Source organism: Benincasa hispida, chromosome 10, assembly GCF_027475165.1.
Source record: "Benincasa hispida cultivar pf3 chromosome 10, pf3_genome.v1.1, whole genome shotgun sequence".
In the NCBI taxonomy this organism is placed as follows: Eukaryota; Viridiplantae; Streptophyta; class Magnoliopsida; order Cucurbitales; family Cucurbitaceae; genus Benincasa; species Benincasa hispida.
The window spans coordinates 60,047,441-60,060,850 of record NC_143487.1 but is presented as its reverse complement, the minus strand read 5'-3'; the positions used below and the strand labels follow the sequence as shown (position 1 = coordinate 60,060,850).

At 37.1% G+C, this 13,410-nt stretch overlaps 1 pseudogene across 1 annotated transcript; it reads left to right on the top strand.

Annotated features, from left to right (window-relative positions):
• The first annotated feature begins 5,118 nt into the window (after window positions 1–5,118).
• LOC150033523 (UPF0496 protein At2g18630 pseudogene) lies at window positions 5,119–7,242 on the top strand (annotated as a pseudogene). The gene is made up of 2 exons (XR_016524042.1): window positions 5,119–5,422; window positions 5,733–7,242. The product of XR_016524042.1 is annotated as a UPF0496 protein At2g18630 pseudogene (transcript).
• The last annotated feature ends 6,168 nt before the right edge of the window (window positions 7,243–13,410 follow it).

Sequence of the window (13,410 nt, the reverse complement as noted above, 5' to 3'; positions counted from 1 at the left end):
CGGAGATCGGAGGCAAGGTAGCGTTGAACGAGCATTGCAATGTTGTAGACCCGAGAGGGTAGAAAACAGGGCAGTATGCAGCGTTGCGATGCTACGATTAGAAAAGGCGTGAATTTAACTCCAACACTACAATGCCAGTCCTAGCGTTGCAACGCTGCGAATGCTGCCTATATAAGTAATTTGTGGCTGAACTGATTCGAGAAGGTAATTTTAGGGCTATTTTGAGAGCGTAAAGTGATATTTCGGGGAGGCCTCCCTGAGGAGTGTAATTATAGACCAAGGCGGCATCTCGGAGCTTCAAAGGATCGCATATTTGAAGATTTTGTTAGGTTGTGATTTCGGATTCGAGGACGAGAGTAAAAAACACAGCTTGCCATTTCTTCCCTCTTTTATTTTCCGTCCTTATTTGGAAACTTCATGAATGGTTTGTGTTTGTGTTGTAACCATGAGTGATTGATTTGTGTTTCTAGCGTGTTGATCTAGATTTATGGATTGTGAAAACTGAATTGGTTATATCTTAGATTGAATTTATGCATAATTATTTTAGCATGTTTATTCTTAATGCATTTGAACAATTGGCCATTGTTTGAATGTTCTTTACTTAATGTCTGTCTCGAGAGAGAAAGCATTGGGTTAGATCTAGCATGTTAAACTATTAATTGAGTATGCACGAGGGTCATAGGAGATTAATAGAGATTGTTGATGGAGGAACTTAATGTTATGGCTAATCAAGTGATAGAAGAGATTCGAATTGATGGTTAGTCATTAGAAAGGGTTGAGCTCGATAGAGGATACTTGGATAAAAGACTCTTAGGTCTATAATTTGCATGAAATCAATCTAAGGTCAAAATAATTAATTTGGTTAATCCATTTAACAAAATCATACCCTAGAACGTGTCTTTGTTTAGGATTAGATTAATTAGATTCTCATCACAATCCAATCCCCTAAATAAAATTAGAAAGATCTCTGAATATCTAAAAGAGTCAAACCAATTCCTCAGAGGATGATACTCGGTCTCTTGACCGTTTTACTATTTTATAATTTGACGTGTGCACTTGCACAACTTCACATTCCCTATGGATCGACCTCTTACTTTCACTCTAACTACGAGTTAGTTTATGTTGTTGTTTGAGCTTTATAAATTTTATTTGTTTTGGGTTAGGTAGAATTAACGACATCTATTTAGCTTCCGAACAACCACATCCATAGTGTCCCCAGTATAAGGTACCCAACCTTATTCTTATATTATAGACTATTTTGGCTATTTACTCGAACTTGATCCATATTTATGTCTCCACATATAGTTCGAGTATTCATGTAATAGCCAAGGGTTCTTAGTTTATTGGATTTAGGGTTTGTAAGTGCAATTCACATATTCACTAACATCTCTACTAAATAAACCTCAATAACAACTTTATTGTAAAATAGAATATGTTGTTGTTTATAGACCACGAGTTTTAGGACATAAAACCCAACATCTCGTGCACTGGCATGGCTGCATACACTCGTTCTTGATCAGACATGTGTATGACATATATAATAATAGTATATCATCATGCAAATTGAAGTGTAAGTACTAGAATATGATAGTGAAATGAATTTTTGTTGAGTAATGAACTAACTGATACACAATCGAACACCTTCTCCTAAAGCATGGTTCGTGGTGCAGATTGGTCACAGGTTCATCTCATAATACGAAGAATGCGGTTTTTCTTATCTTCATCGCAGCAACACCATCAATTTTCGATAGTGTTTCATGTAGCCAAACTTGTTCAAATATGTATCCAAGAGTATGATAATAATGAACATGATCAATTAAAGATGAATCATAATAGTAGTGGACGTACCTATAGGGCAAGTGGAAACCCTAGAAGGCTGAATTTTATGATATAGGATGGGTTAACTAAAATATTGTCCCAATCCATGCTATCGAAATGGCGGACATCATTAACATCAACGAATAACATTGTATCAACGAAAGTGTACTTGTCTTTTTCCCATCATCATAAATTCAGTGTAGTAAAGAAGTAAGACCATAACAACATCCTCATCGGTCTCAAACTCCAACTTTAGATACTCCTATACCAAATAAAAAACGATAAGTATCTTTCGACTGGGGAAACACTTATCTTTTAAATGATTTACCTCAGTTGTTCGTTGGGGTACTACATGTATGGAAGGCCATAACCCTGACATCAATTGGAACTATGTCTTCTCAAAAGTCAGAATGGTTCTTCTTATATTGAACGTAATGCAGTATTCTCGGCCGGTAACAACCTCCCGCAGTAAGGCCTCATGAACTACATTACTACTGAAAATGATGTCCAGGTCAATATATGGTCCAAATAACGTTTTCTTGAAAGCTTCAAGTTGCGCGTGAGTTAGCTTTCACTTAATAACACAGTTGCATTCTTGATATGGGATAGGCTAGTATACTGTGCTAGAAATCATTCTTCCTAGGGACCCCTGTAACGAGGTTGTGCCATTGCTTATCTAAAAATTTTGATTTCTGTTAGAAATTCAGTTAGCAAACAACACATTTCACTAACTTTACTGCATTTAATGATATCAACTATATTAAAATTTTAGCGATACTGATTAACTGTTATCGATTTATTGATATATCATTCTTCATACTGACTTACTGCTATATGATCTAATCGACATGACTATCAGCGAAGCACACAACTATATCGATAGACAATAAGGAATTTGATTTCTACATCGATAAATATAAACAGAAGATATAAAAAATCCAATAGAGTTGATATGCTCACTGATGAAGAAATGTAATATTAAATAAAACAGTGTGACCATATTAATGGCAACTTTGTACTACTTGAAAAGTAATAACGCTAAACATGCAAGTTCCAGTTCTGAACAAGATTGGGAATTTGGATGTATATATTCCTCAAAGCCCTAGTTCTATGTGTTACGTACAATTGAAGACGATTTTCGGTTGATATCAAGTTAAAAACCGAAGTAAAAAGTAGAATATGTTACACTTACATGAAAACGGAAAACAAATGATTGATGAAAATTGGAAAATGAAAATCGGAAGATGAATTGTGAGAGAGTCAAGAATAGTGGGTTAAAACGGTCGACGGGTTGTTTGAAACGGGGCTGAATAGCTTATAGCTGTAAAAAAGAGTTATTATTCCTAGCTTAATTTGAGCTCATTATCGGATTTTACGTGTTTATTTCCCTATTTTTTAGGTACTAAGCAACCAAGAGGTACAATCGGCAAGTTAGAGCTGTTTGGGTTAATTTGAAGCAATTTGGAGGTGATTTGAGTATCCGGGCTTCAAATGAGTCAAAAATATCAAAATGCCCCTGCTTCAGCGTTGCAATGCTCGTAGATTGGCTTAGCCTGACGCTCGTTCTACGCTGTAAGACAGAATAGGTAGCACTACAATGCTACCCATCAGTATTCCAACGCAATGAGCTTTGACAGATGGAGGGCCTCACGCGTGCGCAAGTGAGCGTTAAGAACTTCTTCACCCTGACGCTCTTGATCACCTGCTTCAGCGTTGCAACATTAGTTCTAGCCTTGTGATGCCTGTCCTGTTTTCTATAAATAATTTCCTTCGATTTTAGGTCAATTTATGCTGAATTTCAATGGAGGTCGAGGAAAGGCCGCATTTTCTTCTTTCCACTTTATGTATTCGGTATCGTTAGGCTTGTTGTTAGTTTAATTTTGGATTGTGAGCATGGATTGGATTATATCTCATGGGTTTGTTTATGAATCGATGAGGTAATTTTCTATCTAGTTCTTGGATTAAGGATTCAATGCAATTTTTTGAGTTTTCTGCCCAATTTGATGTTGATAATTCAGAATATATGTTTTCTTTGAATCTCAATTGAATTATATTTGCATTTGTGTGTTGGATTGACGCCTCTATCATGATTGCAATTCTCTGCTAGTTAATTTCAAGCTTGCATGTTTTCTTGTAGTTCATTTATGCTTGAATTTACCCCAGGTAGCAACAATTGAACGTGTATGTTTAGGTTTATAAGCTTATCTTAAATCTTTGTATTGCATGTTTAATTTAGATTTGAAGAATATTTGGTTAATTGAACATGGTTTTTCTTGACAGTTAATTGATATAGTTGAATCCTAAATCTTAATTCATGTGTTTCTAGTTCTTTATGGTCGCTAAGAACCCAATTGAATATAGGAGCAGTAGATTAGTTAGGGTATGTTCTTTCCAGCCTTAATTATTTATTAGAATGCTTGATTGATTTCTATTTAATTGATTGTCGGTCTTTGTAGAGATTAGTCAAATCACATCAATTGGGTAGTTATGCACGCATAATCGATGAAATAATCAATTGGCAAAAAACGATGAATGAAATTACATTGAATGTTTAACTTGATCCGAGAACTATATGAACCAATTATACGGCTTACATTTATCTCTTGAAATTTATTTTTCTGCATTCTTTCAAATTACCCAAAAACCAAAACCCCATTTTTACGTTTTTTTTCCAAGGTTAATTTTAATTTAAAAGAAATTAATTCAACGCTTATCTATGGTTCGACCCCACACTTACCACTATTGCTACGCTTTAGTAGTAATAGGAGTAGTTTGGGTCATTACAAATTATTCTTTTGACCCAGTTTGAGGCTTATTAACGACTAGGTCTTGGACTCTGACAATGGTCGTGTTTGATGTTGTCAATCAAGAATGCCGTGATGAGGGTAGTTTTGTCATTTTTGTTCCATGTTTGAATGAATAATTTGAAATAAATAGGCTCAATCACAATCATATTACTTTTGAAAAACTAGATGAGTAAATACCAACAATCACACTCACACTAGTTTATAATTGAGACCCATCTCGATTGGTAGTTCAATTAGAATCAATCAAAATTATACAATTTTCATTCCTTATATAAACGTAATAAAATACAATCTAATTATATTTGACAATCGTGATCTATTATGATTGATTTATCAATAAAATTCTATTGCGATTGCGACATAAATTATTACTGCATCTGAAAGTCCCGTAAGTCCATGGAAGCAAGTCCCGGAAATTTCAAGGAAGAGCCCTCGATATTCCCACGAAGCCGCAGCCCAAAAGAAAATCAACAAAAGAAAAAAGAGTGATTTCAGTGAAGAGAGAGAAGAGAAATCAACGAAAAGAAAATTCAACAGCGCGTGATTAGAAGACCAATGAATTAATAATTGTTCATATACGACTGTTGACCATTGCTCCATTTTCATTAGGTTTCTCTTCATTTTCTTTCGCCATGTTTGTCGAGATCCCCTCTTTCTACCCATTCTTATGAGATTGCTTATAATTCCAATCCTTCCGATCGTTATCTTTTTTGGGACCTCACTGGATTTCATCGTGGCCTCCTTGGATTCGTCATCTGGGTTTCGTTGGATCTTTTCGATTCTTCTTTCAAACTGAGGTATCTTGTTCCTTTTGAATTAATGGCAGCTGTTCTTTTACTTTTAAGCTGAATTTTTTGGGAATTTTGTACTTTTCCCTTCCTGTTTGACCGAAAATCTGTGATTGGGTTTGGCAATTTTTTATTCTCTTAGATCTTGTAACCTTGATTGCTCGATTAGTAGTTCTGTTTTTCAGATTCGAGCTTGTTCTTGTGTTAGCTGAAACAGAGAGTAGTGGAAAAGAGAAGATTTCTCTTTTTCCTTTTTTCTTTCTGAAAACTCAAATTTGGGAAATTTTGTTGAGTGAGTTTGTTGTGGTCAAAATTATAGTCAGGAAATGATGGGAGGACAATCTAGCAAAAACAAGTCAGGTAGTGGAGATATTTCTCCCCCGACCCTTCCCATCGATGATTCTCAGTATGTAGCTGCTCTTAGTTCATACGAAGCTGAGTGTGCAAACAATCCAGATTTGCAATCCTTTGATGTTCAAGTGCACGAACGGACGAACCGAGCTATCAATTCACTGGCTAATGGAGTTGCGATTGGATCATTGTCGATGGATGCACTCATGGAGGTCACTGACTTTTTACTAGAAACGAATGGAGATGCTGTCAAGATTATCCTTGAAAGTAAAGAGGATGTGTGGAACAAAGAGTTGTTTAGCCTTGTGAAGGCATTCTTTGATAACAGCCTCAAAACATTAGAATTCTGCGCGGCATTGGAGCAGAGTCTACGACGCACACGGGATAGCCAGTTCATCATTAAACTTGCTGTCGGAAAGTTTGAGAGTGATGAGAATGGAGATAATGATGAGAGATATGTTAAAACATTGGAGGAATTGAAGAGGTTTCAAGAGGCTGGGGATCCATTCGGTGAGGAGTTTGTTAAGTTGTTTCAGTCCTTCTACAAGCAGCATTTGTCTATGTTCAAGAAGTTGCAACGTCAAAAGAAGAAGCTTGACAAAAAATATAGCAACGTGAAGACATGGAAGACAGTGTCGAATGTCATTTTGGTTACTGCATTTGCTTCTGTACTGGTATTCTCCGTTGTAGCAGCTGCGATGTCTGCACCTCCCGTGGTGATTGCATTGGCTGCTGCACTAGCTGTTCCAATGGGCCCAGTCGGGAAATGGTGTAACACGCTCTGGAATCGATACTTGAACAGCATTAAAGTTGAGAAGCAACTTATGAGCTCTTTGGAAGGTCACAGTTTCATAATTCTGAAGGACTTCGAGAACATTAGATTACTTGTGCACAGGTTATCGATTCAGTTAGGTTCATTGTTGCAGAATGCCAATCTTGGCATTAGGGAACAGGGTGCTATGCAGCTTGTAATAGATGAGATCAAGAAAAACCTTGCAGGATTTGATGAGACCATTGAGAAGTTGAGTGTACATGCTGCTAAATGCAGCTCAGATGTAACAAAGGCAAGAACAGTAATTCTTCAGAAAATAGCAAGGCAATCTAACAGCTGATAACACAACCCCTTCAATCAAATTTGCTTGTGTCTCATCAGTTGCTTTTGCCGGTATGCTACTTGGTTAGCATCGAAAAATAGAAAAGGAAGAGAAGACTAAGATGGCCAATAAAGTGTTCATATACTACTCATCTTAGACCCAAAAGATCGGAATCTTTATTCTCGAAGATATTGAGATGTCGTGTCAAGGTGAATTTGCTCACTCGATCGATATTTATTTATGATAAGCTTTGAACATGTTGGGATTAACAAGGATTTAGTTTCCTCTTTATCTCTTCTTTCTATTCGGTTTTATGTATTTAAACTGTGACCAAGGCAGCAGGAGGTGTGGGAATGTATAATAACTTAATCTCTTTAGTCTTTATTGTTCTCTTTTGAGAAGTATGTGGAGTAGTTCCACCCGGCTATCCATTATGAACATACTCTGCTGGTTTGTCCCAAATCAAGTTTTTGCATCATCATTATTATAATGTCTGAAAATCAGAGGATCGATTATAGTATAGAAAATTCTTGGGGTATTTAGGGTACGGAGTTGAGTTATGAAGTCTGGAACTAATATGTTGGAGTTAGGAAATTTGTATTTGAAAGGTATAGTTGTAAGATCAAGTACCTTGATAAGTGTGCAAAATAAAGAAAAAGAAGACTAAAGTTTCTTGATAAATGTACAATGTTCAATATTGTTTATAATTGAAGAATTATTTAACGCTAACTTATAAAGTTAGTGGACCAAACATTCCATAGTCAACTATGATCTTTGATATTGAGTAGATTTCTTTCTCATATTTCTTGATTCAATTATAATGATAAAACGGAAGACAGGATAATGCCCTCATCAACTTCATCAACAAGAGGAAAGGAAGACTTATGCTTAGTATGGGTGTTGATAAGGCCACATGACTTGGAAAGTTCCAACCCCAACTCAAAATGGTGGGTTAAACTTATTTGGATTAGTTTAGGTTCAAATAAATTCATTAAAACATTGTTATCTTTTGGATTGAGTTTCATAGTAAGTGAATATAAATGCCATTCTTTGGATTGAGTTTCTAATTTATATCTATATCAAATCTATAATATCTTTATTTGTTTTTTAAATATCAGAAGTTTTGTAACATCTTTTATCTTTTTTTTACCGGTGTCTTCTCCCTTTTCATTTTTTTTAATTCTTTTTATACTTATTTTTCTGTTATTTTTTTTAATTATAATGCAAGATATTGCTAATGATTTAATTTTCTTTATATATTGTTGTTTAGTAACCTTCAAATTGTTCATATTTTTTTTTTCTTTGTTATATTGCACACACCAATATATAATTGTTCCTATTCTTGTATTCAAAATACTAATTACATTATATCATGAAGAACTCATATATTCACATATAATATTTTCTTAGTCATAATTAAATATTCAATTTAAACGGTTAAAAAAAGAATTAAGTATTATTTAAAAGTAATAATATATTCTATTTTAAAGAGACTTATTTTCTATGAATTTGATCACAAAAATAGAGTTTCATCTTATTTCTTTAATTTTTTTTTCTCTCATCATAGTTTGTTGGTATCCTATTCGAAGCTTTGTCATAATGAAAAGACAAGAATTTTACTTCAAAAAATTGTTTTTTCTCGCTTGTCATTATATTTTATAGTTATTTTATAGTTGATGACATTTCTTTAGAAGAAAAAAACAATAAAACATTGAGAAAAATTTAGATATATTATAGTTGAATTTGTAATTAACATTTCATAAGAAGACTTAAATCCAGTATATGAACCCATAAAATTGAAATATCACGTGCAATGTTGTTGGATAAAAGGAAAGATGATGGGATTATTGCATGCAATCATGCGTTGTCCATGCTTAAGCTATGCGTTTATGTTCATGCGTCGGAGGTCATGTGTTGAAATGAAAATACGTTAATCTAGTATGCAATGATCATGCGTTTCTATCACAAATTTTCTTGCCTTCTCACCAAGTATAACGAAAATTCTCGGGTAATCCAAGGTCGAACATAGGGACTTGTCACTCAATAATGCTTGTGAGTCAATGCGTTTGAGGCGATGAATAAAAGTAAAAAGAAGAAGTTTAATGGATTTACATACTACTCCTACTCCTAACTAAATAGATTGAGCAATAAGAGACTTGTGATGAGAATTGGTAGATGCATAACAACCGTCAACGCATAGTAATGTTTATTATCTTAAATCGCTCAAGTAATCCCAGCTCGTCACACCAACGCATCGCACACCTCTCGGTGGTTAGCCGCATGACTATATCTCTATAGTGCATGGTTGCGTCGAGCATAAGATTGTGCCTATCTCTAGGAACAATGCATACTTTGCTTTAGTGCGTTCCATCTCTTACCTTCTCAGGTAGTTAGACACGGCTAATTAACTTATAGACAAGCATTGCAACAACCCATAGACAAGCGCTACAGCCTTTCACCAAGCAAAGAGGATTAACTCACTATACTCGCACAACGCACAACTCTCGGTGGGTTGCTACATGCGTCCAATCTCTAGGCTACACGATTAAGTATGCGATCGCCTAATAAACGATGAAGATAAAGATAAAGATGATAAAGAAGATGGAATTGAAGGAATCAAGATATGCATTGATTACAAAATATCTTAATATCTTAAGCTAAAGTGTAATACAATACAGAGGTTAAAGGAGAAATGAAAGACTCTGCGTCAAGGCTACCGGTGGTGCCATGGATGAATGGTGGAGATGTCTCTCTCGAGCTCTATCTCCAGCGAAAGCTCCGGTCGTCACTCGGTCTGGTTTGTGGAGATGAAGAATTCTCACTGAAAATCTCGCTCATGCTCTCATCTGTGATCGTAAACCTCTTCCTTGAGGCAGAAGTTCAGATGCTTTGAAATGAAGGTCCAAGGGGCTATTTATAGAGTTTAAACGCTGACAGCTATCATGATTGCGTTGTGTCTCACTGCTGCCTTTGTCGCGATATGGGCAATGTCACATCATCTTATCTTGTTGATACTCCCAAGGTATGCATCCGAGCTTGATTCAACTGAAGTATCAACGAATTCTACCCATCTTGCGATCGCCCTTCTATTATGGTTGTCATTCCGTGGTCGTAATCTCCAAGTGATTACTGCATTCGCTTGATCACCGCAACTTCCATGCGATGGGCGCATTCGATCACCACAACTTCCATGCGATGGAATGCATGCGATCATTGCATGCATTCGTCTATGCGATAGCTCGGTTCTCAACGCATGCGTTTATCTTTGCGGTCGCTTGACTTCAGCACATGCATTTGTCTATGATTGCTTATTTCTAACACATGCGTTTGATTCCTGCGATAGCAAAAAAAATAGACACTTTGGCACGAAGTAATGCATAATATTGGGATCAGTGAGGATTTAGGTGCTAATCGACGCAAAACTCAAATTTTCGCAAATTCTAAGATTATCACCGCATTTTCTACTTGTTAGCCCTCATAATTCTAAATAAAAGGCATATAATAACTGACATTTATGCCAGTTATCACACCCCAAACTTAGAATCATGCTTGTCCTCAAGCATGCGTTATACTCAAGAAATTCTTAACTCGCCTTTTGGCGTTTCTTTGCGATGACCAACCTCTTAGAATATAATTTACTCGTACCTCTAATCATGGCCGCAATGCTCTCCTCCACTTCGGCTGCTTCTTCAAAGAGATATTTTCTAAGTTAAATTCGGCAGGCCTTAGCTCAAAAACTTTTTAATCATTCTTCACAACTTTGCATTCAGCTCTTGAGAATGCGTTCGTTCAAAACAACTCGAGATTATGTGATTACTTATTCGAATGCGGTGTTGAACTTGGTTACGCTCTTCGTTTTGGCTTATCCTCACGTGTGTCATGTGGGCATCAAACTTCGGTTGCATTCCATATTCAACTCAATTCATGTCTTGCTTAATTTGGCTTGCGCCCGACAGAGGAGTTGCGCTTATGCATTGATCCTGGCGACTTAACTTCGTTTTGGCTTGCCCCCACGGGTGTCATGCAGACATCCAACTACAGATAAGTGCCTTTCTCAACTTAACTCTTATCAACATGGGTTTTCCCGTTGCATTGACAACGGAGTTATTATTCCGATTTTATTTATTTTTTATTTTTTTTAAAGAATCACCGCAATGTAATTAACGCAATTCTCCAAGACTGCTGCCACCCCCAAACTTAGAGGTTGGCAGCATTCTCACCGCAAGCTAAAAGCAAACTCATAGGAATGCGGTAACAAACGTTTGAATAAAGGTTTACGCACAATAAAACTTAAACTTTCAAAATTTGAAGAAGTTATTAAAAGTAAGGAAAGACTTGCGATGCTTAGTTAGCGGATGCGGTGAATTATTTGTACCATCATAGATGCATCGCAAAGAACCGCAATCAGACAAGGAGAATTTCAAACGGATAATACATAAAAGATAACAAGAAAAGAACCTTAAGTAGAATAACGCATGCGACAATGCGTTGGAAGTCATGCGATTGAAGCCATGCGTTGAAGGATGTGGAGGATTCTTCCGTTGTAACTGCGCACCAAGGAGAGTTATTATCGCACCTACAAGGAGCAAACGCACCACAACCAAGGAAGCAGCCGCATATCCAAAATAACAATAAATAAAAATAATAAACTAAACTAAGAAAGCAACGTAAAGATAGAGTAGAAGACGTCCCTGGAGAAATTAGAGTGTTGTCACCGTAAGAAGTCTCCCATGCAGGAGATGGCTCTCAACTACTTCGGTCAAGAGACTCGCCCTGACCATTGGAGCTTCCAACAATTGTTGGATGCATGATGGTTGACATGCACCTAAGACTGCTTCCAACTCAAGCGACAGATAACCTTTCTATCTCGGGGTCAATATTGGCTTTCGACGCATTGCCTATACTTCAAATATTGTTTGCAGCTTGGTCGCACAAGCTACAATACGCCCAAGACTAAAAGGGTGCCTGCAAAAACATAAAACTTAACGAAGCATTAGCTGCCAAGTCCCCGGCAACGGTGCCAAAAACTTGTTGGATAAAAGGAAAGATGATGGGGTTATTGCACGCAATCATGCGTAGTCCATGCTTAAGCTATGTGTTTATGCCCATGCGTCGGAGGTCATGTGTTAGAATGAAAATGCGTTAATCTAGTATGCAATGACCATGCATTCCTATCACAAGTTTTCTTGCCTTCTCGCCAAGTGTAACGAAAACGTAAGTTTCTCGAGTAATCCGAGGTCGAACACAGGGACTTTTCACTCAATAATGCTTGTGAGCCAATGCGTTTGAGGCGATGAATAAAAGTAAAAAGAAGAAGTTTAATGGATTTACACACTACTCCTACTTCTAACTAAACAGATTGAGCAATAGGAGACTTGTGATGAGAATTGGTAGATACATAACAACCGTCAACGCATAGTAATATTTATTATCTTAAATCGCTCAAGTAATCTCAGCTCGTCACACTAACGCATCGCACACCTCTCGGTGGTCAGCCGCGTGACTATATCTCTATAGTGCATGGTTGCGTTGAGCATAAGATTGTACCTATCTCTAGGAACAATGCATATTTTGCTTTAGTGCGTTCCATCTCTTACCTTCTCAGGCAGTTAGACGCAGCTAATTAACTTATAGACAAGCATTGCAATAACCCATAGACAAGCGTTGCTACAGCCTTTCACCAAGCAAAGAGGATTAATTCACTATATTCGCACAACGCACACCTCTCGGTGGGTTGCTACATGCGTCCTATCTCTAGGCTACACGATTAAGTATGCGATCGCCTTTGATAAATAAACGATGAAGGTGTATGAAGATAAAGATAAAGATGATGAAGAAGATGACATTGAAGGAATCAAGATATGCATTGATTACAAAATGTCTCAATATCTTAAGCTAAAGTGTAATGCAATACAGAGGTTAAAGGAGAAATGAAAGACTCTGTGTCAAGTTGCCGGTGGTATCATGGATGAATGGTGGAGATGTCTCTCTTGAGCTCTATCTTCGGCAAAAGCTCTGGTCGTCACTCCGTCTGATTTGTGGAGATGAAAAATTCTCACTGAAAATCTCGTTCATGCTCTCATCTGTGATCACAAACCTCTGCCTTGAGGTAGAAGTTTGGATGCTCTGAAATGAAGGTCCAAGGGGCTATTTATAGAGTTTAAACGCCGACAGCTATCATGGTTGCGTTATGTCTCACTGCTGCCTTTGTCGCGGTATGGGCAATGTCACATCGTCTTATCTTGTTGATACTGCCAAGGTATGCGTCCGAGCTTGATTCAACTGAAGTATCAACGCATTCTACCCATCTTGTGATTGCCCTTCTATTATGGTTGTCACTCCGTGGCCACAATCTCCAAGTGATCATTGCATTCGCTTGATCACCGCAACTTCCATGCAATGGGCGCATTCGATCACCGAAACTTCCATGCGATGGACGCATGCGATCACCGCATGCATTCGTCTATGCGATAGCTCGGTTTTCAGCGCATGTGTTTGTCTTTGCGGTCGCCTGGCTTCAGCACATGCGTTTGTCTATGATTGCTTATTTCC